Below are 15,233 nucleotides of genomic sequence, written 5' to 3'. Positions count from 1 at the left end.
CCCCCAAAAAAAAAAAAACAAAAAACATATGCCTAAATGCACCAATCTACAATACAAGCCAGTAATACATGTCAATTTGCCTAATCACACGAGATGTTGGGGCACCATCCAACTTTATATTAGGGCAGTCATTTATGGTTTACCAAAACCAAAAATCAACTTGCACAATGAAATTGAATACAGATAAAAAAAAAATCAACAACTTAATTTCCTTAGACGAGCAAAATCTTTTATAATCTTAAAAAAGATGGCTTAAAGTCTTACAAAATCCATAAGAAACAACAATCTCATATCTCTTATGCATAAAATAAAGTCATGAACTTAAATAGAGAAAGAAATACAATTTCCAGATAACTTAAAAATTCCAAGTCTAGACTATAGCGTTGGCAGCACCGGCAATCCTAGGCCAAAGATCCGCACACTCTTTCCCAATTGGGCCAGTGATAGCAGAACCTACAAACACCAAATGGTAGAATAACCACCAATCACTATTTAAAATCAAGAAGGATTTCCATCCACAGAAATAAAAATAGTAATTAATCAGATATTGAAAAATCAGTCTATTACCTTTCATTTCACCTTTTGGATTCACAATGACCCCAGCATTATCTGCAGGTGCAAAAGACAGGAATTAGAAAAAAAATACCACAATATAAAAAGAGTTGGCATGATATAACAATCAATATCAGAATGCCATGAACAAAATTCAAAAAATCCTTTTACACATTCTGGTTAAATGGATATTAAAGTACAGCAGCACCAAAATACTAGTTACTATGATAACAAAAGACATTCGCTGGCCAACACAACAAAAATGGTAGCTACAAATAACAGCATTATGCTACTACAAATTGGCAAATATTTTCTCAACTACAAACATCCCCTTGGAGGTATAATTTGTCCTGCTTTTGTAGTCATATGTGAACGTATCTAGGTTGTTAAGTGAAGATATTTTGTGTTACTTTTGATGAATTATAGCTCATTCTCATGTATATATTGTTAATCTAAGGTAAAATTGAAAGAAAGGAATGAAATTCTAGCAAAAAATGAAGAATTCCAAAGCCGAAGATCATTTCATTACTTGATTGCTTCATTATTCTTCCATGATTATTTCATTACTTGATTGCTGATCACTAATTAAGTAATTAGTTGCTTGTTGTAGTTCTATAATATTCACTATAAGTTTAGAACAGTACAAGGACAACATGGACAATAAATACTAAAAATAGCATTTATGACGTGTGCAATCATGTAGATAATCGCGTATGTTAATGCTTTACTTTGCATATGAATTTAGAATAGGAATACAACCGGGTCGTGCTTAGAATGGTTTAACTTACCTCGAAAGAGATAGTTACATAAAAATGGATTATCAACTTGTCATGAATGCATAAATCAAACTAAGTTGCAAAGGTCAAGAATGAAAATAAGATAACAATAGGTGAATTCATAAGTCCAATACATTCATCCAATAAATTCATCCAAACGAACGTTTTTAGGTAATTTATAGAATAATTTATAAATAAACAAATGAATATCTCTCTTATGTTACATACAATCGAATTTGATAACAAATTAATACAATTCATTTAAAGTTTATTCCTTGTAAACTTTTCTTACTACGTTATTACTTGTCAACAATCTCGTATGCTTACGAGATTTCATCAAACAACTGGTACAAAAATTGGCAGTTGACTGTAACCTCATTTGGTCAATCTGGACCTCCTCGATTAAACGACACAAGTTTCAATAAGCAAGTATATATATGATGTGTACTTAATCATTTGTTATTGTTTTTTGATGGGATTATTGATTAGGAATCTTTATTGTTCAATAATGCCTATAATCTTTAATAGAATATATTCATTTCCTCGATGTCTCAGTACGTTGGAGAGGCCACCTAGTACTTCACTGAAGGCTAAGTTTACAGCATATTTTGTTAGAAATCTTTGTAGGCATACTTTAACACAAGTTCCCAGTAAAGAATAAGATCTCAATTTGTTGTACTTTAAGCACTCTGCAATTCTTGATTCATTCAATGAACAATCTGATTCTTTTTCACCCAAGACAAGTAAAATAGAATGCGCATGTTCTTCTCAATTGCAAATTTATTAAACCACTGTGCAGAGACAACAATAGACAAAGGATTACATAAGATGTTACAATACCAGAAGAAATCATCGCTTGTATAATTAAAAATATACTATAAGCATTCAAATTTATAGAAAAGAATAAATGCAAAATGCCACAACAATATATGAGAGACCCAATGACATGATGCGCCATTTACTTCATTGAGTACACACACACTTCAAAATGAAACCTGACGGGTGACTGCTTTGCCATTAGTTTACTTAATCATTGGTAATGAGAAGAAACTCAAATAAAAAATCTGACATAGAAAGAGACTAAGAAAGGCTCATGATATCATCCCAGTAATAAACATGAGGAATAAATAAGAGATAATAGCACCAGAAGTCCACCAATAATATCCCTAACTATTTCCATGAGTCAGCAATGGTGCAAAAAATCAGCATCTGCATATTCATTTTGACACTTCACGTAATAATAAATATAATAGTATTAGATTTCACAAAGAAAAACAATACTGTTCATCTATTAAGCAAAAAAATCAAAAACCAATTCTTAAAACAAGCAACACCTGAGATTAGGTATGGCATTTTACTAGCAGCAAATAGAACGTCAAAAAGCATGCATTTGTACATATGCACGAGCATTTATATATGTATATACGCACACACAACAGGTTTGCATAAATATAAGGAAACATGCGTGTATACCTTCAAAGTACATGAAAATGCCGTCCTTTCTGCGCCAGGGTTTACGCTGGCGGACGATGACTGCGGGCATTACCTTTTTACGAAGATCGGGCTTTCCTTTTTTCACGGTAGCCATTACCATGTCGCCGACGCAGCTGAGGGAAGACGGTTGAGCCGTCCCTTGATTCCCTTAACTGAGATTATGTAGAGGTTCTTCGCCCCAGTATTATCAGCACAGTTCACCGTCGCTGCCACTGGCAGACCCAGCGACATCCTGAACTTGTTCCCTGCCGATCCCCCGTGTCCTGTAGAAAAATCGAATCAACAAAAGATGCAAGTTACTATTCACATTCGTAAAAATTATTCGGAAAAAAAAAAAGGTTTAATTTCAAGCAGACCTCGCTTCGACATTGCTGAGTCCGGAGAAAATGAAAACTAGGGTTTGAACGTATTTTATATGGAAATCCAGGGGGAAAGGGACTGTACATGAAGCAAGCCCCCAACCAATTAATCTACTTGTACAAGTAGGGAGATAAAATTTGTTGACAAAATAGGTGTTGGCAAAATCTAGATAGTTGATTTGTTTTGATTTAAAAATCTAATTTTGAAATTAGTGAATTATATCTTGTCAACTCATACTTTGTCAATCTTATTTGTTAACATTCTTTGTACACATAACTTCACTACCCCATTTTATACATTTAAGTGGGCTAAGGTTTTATTGAGGGGAAAATTACATAACTACAACATTATAAAAACACATTTCATAAATAACAAAATCATTGAAATATTTCAAAAATCAAATGGTAAATATATTTATTAAATATTAAACTATAATATAATATACATTAATTATTTCCACTCCATGCCACCTCACTCACCCAATCCTATCACCCTACTACACCACCTTCGTTTCATCTCTTCATTGGAGATAGTCATCGGCTCCAGCATTCACTCTGGAGATCGCTCAAGCAGTAGCTCCGGCGACTGGTCCTGCAACCATTCGGAAAAACTGTTGCGACGAACGCTCGATGACTGCTCCGGCAAACTGCTCCAGCGACTATTTTACCAATTGTTCCGACTCCGATGATAGAAAAATCTCCAAAAATTGTGATGGTCGTAACGGTGCATTGTAGTTATCAGATTTGCAACCGTGTTATCTGTAATCATACCTGTGTTATATGTGACCAATTCACTGATTATGTTATCTGATAATTACCGTGACCAACTTTGCCTTCAGTGTGACTAATTGTGACCAAATTTGTATTCAATGTGACTGTCTGTGACCAGATCAATCTCAAATCACAACCGATCACAATCAATACAAAATTGATCACAAACAGTCACAACCAGATCTTGAACAGAAAAACCATATCTCCAACCACCATAGCAAATTTGTTCGAAAAAATAATAACAACAAGTACTACTAACATCTTTAACTCAAATTGATTACCATAAATACTATATTCACCTCAAATCCACAACAATCATCACTGCCATAACTTCCACCAACCCTTCAAAAAACACCAACCAGCACCACCACACTTCTCTCGTGAAACTCCGGTGAGAGAAGTGGTAGGTGGTCGGAATCTAGATGGTGGGTGGGGAAGAAGTCGTAGATCTAATTTTTAGGGAAAGAAATAGAGTGTGTGGGTTAAAAATTGATACAAGATCTAGGGTAAATTGATACGAGGTCTGTGATCAAGTTTGTATTCAATGTGACTATCTGTAACCAAATCAATCTCAACTCACAACCAGTCACAATCAACACAAACAATCACAACTAGATCTCGAATAGAATAAATCTGATCTTCAACCACCATAGAAGATCTGTTCGGAAAAATAATAACCACCACCACTACTAACATCTTTAACTCAAATGCATAACAACAATCATCACTACCATAACTTCCACCAACACCTTCAAAAAACACTAACCAATTGATTATTGAATATTTCTCAATAAAGATTTCCAAAATTCTTCTTCACTGCGCCGAAAAGGGAGATGGTTGAGTGGGTGGTGGTAGAGAAAGAGAGAGGGGGAGAGAGAGAGGATAGGGCGAAGAAAGAGGTGGGAAAATGAAAATATCCGGGGTTTGGATTTGGGAATGAAATGGGGATGGAATGGGCTTCACTGTGCCAAAAAGGGAGATGGTTGGGTGGTGTTTGTAGAGAGAGAGAGAGAGAGGTGGGAAAATGAAAATACTTGGGGCTTGGATTTGGGTAGGAAATGGGTAGAATGGATGGTGGTACGTCGATTTAATTAAATTTTCATTAATTATAATTATTAAATCTAATTAACACCTGATTTGTGAAATGAAAATTAATCATCCTTATTTTTGAAAATTAGTCTTTAAATATAGGTTTCTAGATAATTTTCCCTTTTATTGAGATAGGCCAATTCATGGGCTTCTGTAAACAGGTAATTTGGTTTAGCAAAAGGGAAAAGTTCATAGTGAAAATTACGTAGAATCCTTCTTTTCAAGATTACATTTCAAAAGCAAGTGGGTAAAAGATTAAATTTTAATAATGAGGTGGTAAATACTAATTTCTAAATTAATTAAAAGAAATTAATCACACCCACCCACCCTATCACCCCCGAACACTTAATATACACCTCGGACCCTGATTCATTTCTAACCTACACAGTCTCTCTCTCTCCCCCAAAAATCAGATGGTCACTCTCTTACCCAAAAATTAGGTCGATGACATCTTTCACACCCCACCCTCTAGATTCCGACACCTACTGCTTCTCTCGCTGGAGTTTCACGAGATCGATTGTGTATTGCATTGGTGGCTGCAGCGCCGTAGCGAGCAGCAATAGCAGTCACTACAGATTTCAACGAGTGCGCGTCGCTGCAGGCTCAATGTTGTGTATCATAGCGGCAATCCATCGCCAACCACGCACACACACCTCAGACTGTGTCTCGCCAGAGAAAAGTCAAATCTGTAGCGACGGTGGGATCATCGGACCGATGACAAAGAGTGTACAGAAGAGAGATGAATTAGGGTTTGAAATAAAATATGGTAGATTAATTAATTTGTATATATGTTAATTAATTAATAAAATATCTTCTTTTTAAAATAGTAAATTTGACAAATGATTTATAAAATTGGATCTCTAAAAATATTGGTTCTTGTAATTTCCACTTAAAAGATTAAGTATCACCCATTTAAAAATTAAAAACAAAAGTCTCAAATTTCAAAAATTAGATATTTATTAAAAAAAATTATGATTTAATTAATTAAGTATATTAAGATCACAAATCTATACAATTTTGTCATAAATTAACGATTTAGCTCATCACATATTATTTTTCGATCACAAATCAAAATTTTTATATGCTACAAATTATTTTATAGTCACAATTCAAAAATTTTATAGATGACAGTTTGTTCATCAATCAAAATCAAAAATTTATAAATCATAATTTATTTATCAATCACATATCACAAATATTATAAGTCACAACTTATTATAGAGTCACAAATTATCAAATTATCGATCATAGATTAACAAATTTTTAGGTCGCATATCATTTCTTAGTTACAATTTATCTTTTTCATTAGTCACATATTATTTATTGGTCACGAATTAATCAATTTAATGGTTACAGTCGACTAAATAAATTGGGACTACCACGAACATTTGCGACCACCGTCTCACCACTACCTCCAACACCACCGTCGTCGTCGTCACCGGAACCACCACTACCTCAAACAAATCAACGTATCAAAGAAAAACTTCACCACATCATTGCTCCAGATCCACCACCACCCTGATAGACCCACCGCCACAAACATCTCACCACTGCCAAGACCACCACTGCCGACTACCCCACCATTGCCAAAATATGGAAGCTGCCACTACCACACCCTGCACACCCACCATAGCCACCATCACGTCACCAACACCACCGCACACAGCACCATACATAACCACTAGTCAACATCAACGTACCCAACCATCGTACCACACGATATCCTATCTCATCCACAACGACCACTGCACCACCCACTATATCCTATCCCACCCACTAGCACAACAACTATACCACTGTCACAACGACTACCACCACCACTATATCCACCTCCACCAAATTTAGATTTACAACCAGCAAAACCAAATCCACCAGCACCACAACCAATAAAACCACCCCAACATCTCCACACCATCACCACCCAAACAACTAACAAAAACCAACCAAATATGTCGTGGTCGCCATCCTTCACGTCCAAAAACGAACCCAAAAAATCATCTCAAACCATGGCAGTCACTAACAACAAATCGCGGATCATGGCAAATGCTGATCCATAGATCAATACAAATCACTAAACATGGTAGCATAATGCTACTGCAAGTTGTGCTCGATAGAATTGCCCCTTCTGCACGGGTTATGGGCAATGGCCCTTTCATCACCGAAGAATGATGGGAGATCTAGGCGTGACTACGGTGCCGCTTTGAATGAAGAGAGTGACGTTGCCAACAGAGATGGATGGCGGTACAAGATTGCACTGTACTGACTTACATCTCCGGATTAGAGAGGGACGGCAACATCATGAGTGGTGGTAGTAGGTAGAGAGTTTGAGAATAAGGAAGATGGAGAGACGAAAAAGAAAGTGAAAATGATTTTTAAAGTTTGGGAAGAAATTGAATTGGGGTTGTGGGGCAGGCGGCTAGGTAGATTAGTTTAATTTTTAAAAGATTATTATTAATATTTTAAATTTTAATTATAATTGATTTTTGAAAGAAAAACTTGCAACTCTTAATTATGAAAATGAAATCTTGAAAACACTAAGGGTGCATTCCCTTTGGCGTTTTCGGGCCATTTTCCATTTTCTAAAAAATGGAAAACGCATTTGGCAAGTTATTTTCGAAAACGCATTTTTGAAAACAAGTGAAAATTTTTCAAAGAAAACACAAAACGGTTTTTTGGCATTTTGAGTGTTTTCAATGCAAATGGCCCAAAACATGGAAAACACCCAAAACATGGTAATTCCTCTTCCACTGTTCAAACTTCAAAAATTTTCCCTCCTCACTGTTTCTCTCTCGACTCTCTCCTTCTACTCATTTTTTCGGCCGCCAAACCACCACCTTTTGGCTGCCAAACCATCGGATTCAACCACCATTAGCCTCGCCTCCTTCCCCTCTACAATCTCCAACCAACCATCAATTACAAATCAACACGAAACAACAGAAAATCTAGCCCAAAAAAATGAATGTCGCAAACCACTTTTCTATCAAAATATCCATCTCCGACGACGCCGACTGTCGCGCACCACCAACACTCGATAGCCCTCATCCAGGTGATCAATACCATGTCCTAACATCAACCAATAAAATGCACCATTTCGTTCTAATGTGTTTCAGTGCAAAGACGGCAGTCGCGAACCAGCCTGCCTGCTTCTATTCGAGTTTCTGGCGATTGGCATCAATCAAGTATTAATCATGTCCCTACAACCATAGGTAACACTTCAATTTCATCAATTGATGCAGAAATTGTCGCTGGAATGGGAGTTTTCAACCGTTCTTTTCACTCACGACTGGCCTTTTTTGAACAGAAATTTCAACCTGTTCAACCGGAGTTAGGGCTAGTTATTGGGTCGGGGTTGTAGATGACATTGCGGGCTTCAAGTACGTGCTACGATCCGGTGGCCATGGTGGCCGAAAAGTGGCGTTTTGGAAGTGACGATATTGAGATTGAAAGAAAGAACTGTACGAATGTTTTCAAAATTTTTTAAACCAAACATGTTTTCTAATTTTTCGTTTTAAGAAATTATTTTTCAAAATGATAAACCAAACGTGTTTTTTATAATCGCAAAATAAGGCCTCAAAATAGAAATAGAAAACGAATTCAAAATAGAAAATGGAAAATAGAAAGGCAAAGCGAACGCCCCCTAAGGGTCCGTTTGATTGCAAAAATAAATTTTGAATGGAAAGAAAATAAATTCCAAGAAATTGAATTGCCTTAAAATTATTTTATTGAAAATTGTCAATTAACGGTGTTTGATTGATATAATTTTTCACCTAAAGAATGTTGAGATAAAAGTATATTTTGGTATTCGTTTATCTTTATTTTTCATGGGAATTGTCAATTTAATGGATATCCACTTTTACAATTATTACTAGAACTCGTTTCCATTACCAAAAAACAAAAAACAAAAAAAAAGAAAACCAAAAATCATCTATCTTTTGGTATTCGTTTGATTTTGTTTTACATGAAAATTATCAATTTAAGGGATGTCCTCTTTTACAGTTGTTCCTAAAATTTGTTTCAATTGTCAAAAATAAAATGGAAAAAACCTAGAAAAGCACTTCCCTCAAAAAGCTGGAAAAATCTGATGTGGCAAGGATTTGGAGAAAATCATTTCCATGAAAAAATTCTACTATCAAACAAGTCAAAAAGTGGAAAATGAAATTTAATTTCCATTTTTCATGAAAAAGAAGTGCCTATCAAACAGGGCCTTAGTTGCTGTAATTTTGTGTCACTTTTTATTAAAAATATACAATGTCATTTTTATTAAAAATAGATGTAAAAGTGATAAAAATTTCAAGAAAGTGACAGAAAAAATGACAAACACTAAAAAAATGATAAATACTAAAAAAGTGACAAAAATTTAAAAAAGTAACAAATACTCAAAAAAGCGACAAGAATTTAAAAATTGACAAAACACCAATTAAAACATTAGAATCGATTCAATAAAGTAATAGGAAAAAATGACCACCACCGTCCATCCTATTTCTCCTTTCAGGACTAAGCATTTTTAAATTAATTCATGGACGAAACATAAGTAAAACGGCAAGCATATTTAATTTAATTCACCACCACCGTCATCTACCAACTCAGTTAACTTATTTATCAAATAAATCAAAAAGTGACAAACAATATCACTTTTATTAAAAAGTGATGTTTGTCACTAAAAAATGTAACACACTATTCAAAAAAGTGACGTAAATAAAAAAAAATGATGTAAATTCAAAAAAGTGAAATTACATCGATCAAACCTTAAAATCTGCAAAGAAAGAGCAATTAAGGATATGAAATAGAAAATCAAAGCACCAAAATAAAAATCCTAAGGTGAACAAAGTACCTTTGTAATTCTATTTCTAAAAATTATCTTCCTTCTGACACGACAGAGAAGCCAACTGAATCAAAATGGGAAAACACTCAATGTTCAGCCACTCCAAAGACCATAACCAATAAAACATAAGCCAAAAACCCCTCCAAGTTCGCATCTTTTCGATATCAGAATTTAATTTTCCAATTTGTCTATACTAGACATATATCGTAAAAATAATACAAAAAGAAAAATTCACATGTAGAACTAACTAGCAACTAAGGCACAAATAGCATTCCAAGAAACTCCACAAATTGGGAATTGCACTAGCTTTGTTCATCTTATCAATTGAAATTGGAATTTCAATACAAGAAAGGGATATATAAATGGAGTGCACTCGAACTGATAACAAAATTGATCCATAAAATTCAATAATGACAACATAACAAGATTTTGAATAAGGATGAAAACAGGGAATTAATATAGCAACATAACATGAAACTCCAAAACCATAAAAGTGGCTGCCAAATCTATATATATGAAACTCCAAAACCATAAAAGTGGCTATATATATATATATATATATAGCCATCAAAATTAGGATATAATATGGGAATTCATATTACACACAATGCACATAAAAAGAACAAAAAATCCCTAAAAACCTAACCAAACTCAATGGTGTTGACGTTTTCTTCACTCACAGTTCGAGTCTATAATGGTGGTGTTGCTTTCTTCACCCATGCTTCGAGTTCGGCACTATTAATTTTTGGTGATTTTTGACGGAACCCCATGCTTCTTCAAAAATGAAGGTTAGTGTTTTTTTTTTTTTAATATTAATTTCAGCGTAATGACTTCTTATCATCAAGTTTTGGTGTTTTTAGCTTATTAACTAAGATTAATTAGAAGGATTAATGAAAAAATATTAATTAAGTGTATCATTCAATTTTATTACTTTTGGGCCGTACTGGGCCTAAATTCCCCAAATAATTAAGCCCGCCACTTTTGGGACAATCCCAAAAATGAAAGGAGAACCTACACAAATACCAACTAAAATAGGTCATTTACTAATATAATGTGAAAAGCAATTGGAAAATATAAAACCTCGTGAATAAATTGGTGACAATGGGCCGAGCCAGTTTGATTTGACCCCATTACTCACAAGCTCGGCTCGACTCGGCTCCTAGCTAGTCAAAGAATAGCAGCTCGTCGTTTTTTTTTTTTTTTTTAAACCATCTTCCTTATCTTCGGGTTTTGGGATCGACTAATAATATTCGAGTAGGCGAAATTAAAAATGTGCGTAGACAACTTGTCATTTTTTGTAAAATCAAGCATCCAAAAACAAAGAATCAATTTTTTGAGTTTCAAGTGTCGTAAATGAAGCATGCTGCCAAATAGACTTGATGTTAAAAAATGCAGCAATCTCTATTTTTGATAAATTGTATGTAGAGAATTTATTTTAGATTTGAATAGTGAAATGTACAAAGATGTATAAATAATAAATTAAATCGATTTGATTTTTCTTTTTAATTTTATTTTGAAAACACTCCTTCTTTTCTCCGAACTTGGAACCAGCTACTTAATTTTCGGGTAGTCGGAGTTAAAATTATAGATGAACAACTTGTTAGTGTAAATTTTTTTTTAAATTAAAAATTTTATTAAGAAAGTAAAAAAGTCTGAATATAAATTTATATAACTAATTATATATCATTTACTGACTACGCGCAATTTTGGGCATTTTTATTTTGGATTGAGAATGAGCATTTTGGAAATCCTTTACACACATTAATAATTTCAAAATGTCTTTATGAATTGGCTACTTACCTCAGGCAGAGTTTGTTTACCTGCACTAAAAGCAAACTTCAAGACTACAGTGCTAACCGAAAGTGTTAGTAAATTTTTTGCAATTGTAAAAACAATGGGATATCGTTGTTCATTCTATCGTCAAAAATCAAGTAAATCAAATTACATTGCATCACCAAGCTCTACGTTCCTAAGCATTGGATAATTAAAATAGTTAAATAATTCAGCAGGCATGGACTTGCGTCTGATGTCTAATTATATATGGAAGACGTGCTAAAAGAACCCCCTGCATCAAATCTTTCATCCCTAATACCTTCAAATAAATTCACTGTTTTTGCATCGTCTTCTTCAAGATTAGAAAAGGTAGGTCTAGAGGGTGTTCGACAAACATTTCACCCAGTTCATGTGCACACAATTCATAAATAAATGTCAACATATTTTCTAAATTAAAATAAGTGATAGGTGCATACAAGTTTAAAGAGTTTATGATTTGTCTAATAATATATTTTGTACCTTTTAAATTATACTTGGGGTCCACAAAGGGAATAACATAAGCAAGTCTTCTTATTACATTCTAAACTTCAATTCTATAGAAAATAATATTTCAAGCAAGATGTTTCCTGTCTCTATTAAAATTTCTTGCAATGACAAAAAGATGAAAGAAATCTTAAACTAGTTGAGTAGTATACCCTAGATGAGATAGTTGTGGAATAATAAAAGTTTGTCAAAAAGTTTTTCACTTTAAAAGCTAATTCTTATCAGCATCAGTCAAAATAGACTCGTCGTCATTTCTTATATGCCTAGAGTTATAAAATTCAGTAATTAATTGTTCATATCCTTACGTGATTTTAATAATAAGTAAGTGGAGTTCCATCTATACTCTACATCAGTTATAAATTTCTAGAAATCTTTTGTCAAATTGTGCACAATATTCCTCAAATGCTTATTTCTTACTCAGTCATATGGTGATATATATTAGTGTACCCCAAATTCTATTCATTTAATCTTTAATATGTTTCATGTCGTTTTGCTCAATTAAATTAAAATTTGACATACCCAACTAATATGAAACAAAAAACCAAAAAAATAAGGATTAAGAACCCTACAAAATTTATCTATAGCATGCTTATTAACACTAGCATTGGGGTTGTCATTGAGACCAAAATATTCATTGTAAAATTGAGATTGTGGCATTATAGGTCAATGGCCACCGAACAAGCCCTCAACAAAAGCATTAGGATCCAAGTGTATTTAATAGAATAGAAATCTATAAAAATGAAATAGAATTATAGTTGACAATGTAATTTTAACAAGGATGAAATGTATAAAGATGAAATGTATAAATTGGATAATGTAGAATGTAGTACCGAGAATGAATTTGGGAGAATATATTTAATAGAATGTGTATGGGTACGTAATTAAATGTACATAATAACATTGATAGTAATTTCATATTTTGATTGTAAAGAGAATATAGAAGATAGTAGATAATTTATGTAAAAAATGAATTGAAGTTTTGATGTATTTATAGAGCTAAAACAAAATAATTCAACAACCGTTAGGGCACCCAACGATCAAATATAAAGTTTTGTACAAAACTTGGAAAAAGTAACCAAATGGTCACTTTTCAGAAAAAAAAAAATGTGATTGTTTGGTCACTTTTTACTTTTAGGCACAACAAGCTACGAGCTCGTAGCTCGCCGAGCCTCAGCCCTAAAATGGCAAGCTCTCGAAACAAGCTCGAGCTTCGACGAGTTACTTGGCATTTTTACTAACTCTATGTGAACTTTTTCTATCACTAAGCCTCGCCTTCCCCTTCCCCTTCCCCTTCCCCTTCTCCTTCTCCCACCCACACTCAATTTGTATTCTTGACAATGTACCCTCAGTTTGTCTTTAGCCCATATTTGATTGGGATTAAAATTAAATTTTTAGTAGATTTTAATAAAAAATAATCAAATATATGATTAAAAAGTTATGAATTCCATAAAATAAATTATTAAAATTATTTATTGGCCTCAACATTAATTAAAATGTAGATTTTAATCCTTACTAAACGGGGGCTCAATATAACATATATTTCATTTAAGCTTTACATGAGAATGAGATAATTGACACACACTTGTCAAATTACATAACGTGGGACCTTTTAATCACGGTTAACCCAAACTGATAGTAGACCCGAAAAAATCATCAGGTCACTGAGTTAGTGATTCAACTGGTGACTCAGTGGTTGAATCGATGGGCCATTGTTAGATCGTAATTTTAATTTAAATATATTTTTGAACTAAAATGAAAATTATTTTTCTAAATCTAAATATATATGTCTGTTCGCAATATGTAACCAAAGTTTACAAGTTTCTTGAATAGTCAAGGAAGTGAGATATAACCTTGAAAGCCATGGTTCAAATCATTGCCGTTACAAATAGAGTACAACTTTTACATTGTATTATGGTTACCATTTCTCTAAATCTGAATATATATATATATATATATTTGGCTCACAAAGAAGAATAAAGACTGGCCATTTTCATAGTGGTTAAAGATCAAATACTTCTACTTGAATGCCAAGGTTTGAGTCACTCCTTATCCAAATTGGAGAAATTTTTTTACATATAATTGTTAACAACATTGAACCGGGTTAAGAGTAACTTAAATCCGTCCGAATTGGCCGGTTCTCAAGCGGTTCATCCGGTTCTTGTCCGGTTCATTCGCTTGTTTGTCCAATTAATGAAATCGGACTGGGCCACTATCTGGTTTCTACGGTTTCCAATCCAAACCGATCGGTCCAGTCCAATTTTAATAATTATGCTTTTAATTAAAAAGACATGTCATATCATTTTTCTCTATTGTAAACCTTCGACCTTATTTGAACCCTATTTTTTTGGAAATAGGCAGGCCTGGACCAAAGCCACGAAGGCAATGGCCTAAGGCCTCCAATCTTAATGGGCCTAAAAAATAATAATGGTGGTTGATGGAGCAATCAATGACCCAAAGCATAATGAAAAAAACAATCATAAATATGTGAACCCCAAAAAAATTACAACAAAAGTAAAGTAAAAAAAAAAAAAGGAGATGAAAAAGAAAAGGAAAGGCCTTTTCTTCACCATTTTCAAACTTGAAATTCTCAATTTCACATAGATCTTGAAAGTTTTAACCAATAATGCATGTCTATGTTGACAAACTCCTCTGGTGCTACTCCAAAAATGGAAAATAAATACCTCACAACTAATTTTTACTAAGCTTCATTTGTCAGTTCCAAATGGAATATCATTTAATCATTTTCCCTCACTATAGTGGCAAAAGTAATTGGATTGAAATAATCAATTAAATAAAAAGCATAAAAAAAGAAAAAAGGAAAATGGAATTTTACCTAGTAGGAAGGAAATAGAAAGTGAAACTTACTTAATAGAGCGAAAGAGTGTTTAGAAAGATAAAGGAAATACCGACAAATGAAGAAAGAGAGAAAAAGTTCTTAGGGTAAATGATAAATAATAAAAAATTGCTCTCTTGATTCATAATTTATTGCCTATATAGCAATTTGTTCTTTAAATTTTCATTATATTTTTCATTTGCCCTTGCTACGCTTGTAAA

At 33.5% G+C, this 15,233-nt stretch overlaps 1 pseudogene; it reads right to left on the bottom strand.

Annotated features, from left to right (window-relative positions):
* Positions 1–203: 203 nt before the first annotated feature.
* LOC111407757 lies at positions 204–3,273 on the bottom strand (annotated as a pseudogene).
* Between the last annotated feature and the right edge of the window lie 11,960 nt (positions 3,274–15,233).

Source organism: Olea europaea, chromosome 13, assembly GCF_002742605.1.
Source record: "Olea europaea var. sylvestris chromosome 13, O_europaea_v1, whole genome shotgun sequence".
In the NCBI taxonomy this organism is placed as follows: domain Eukaryota; kingdom Viridiplantae; phylum Streptophyta; class Magnoliopsida; order Lamiales; family Oleaceae; genus Olea; species Olea europaea.
This window is presented reverse-complemented; position numbering and strand designations above follow the sequence as displayed.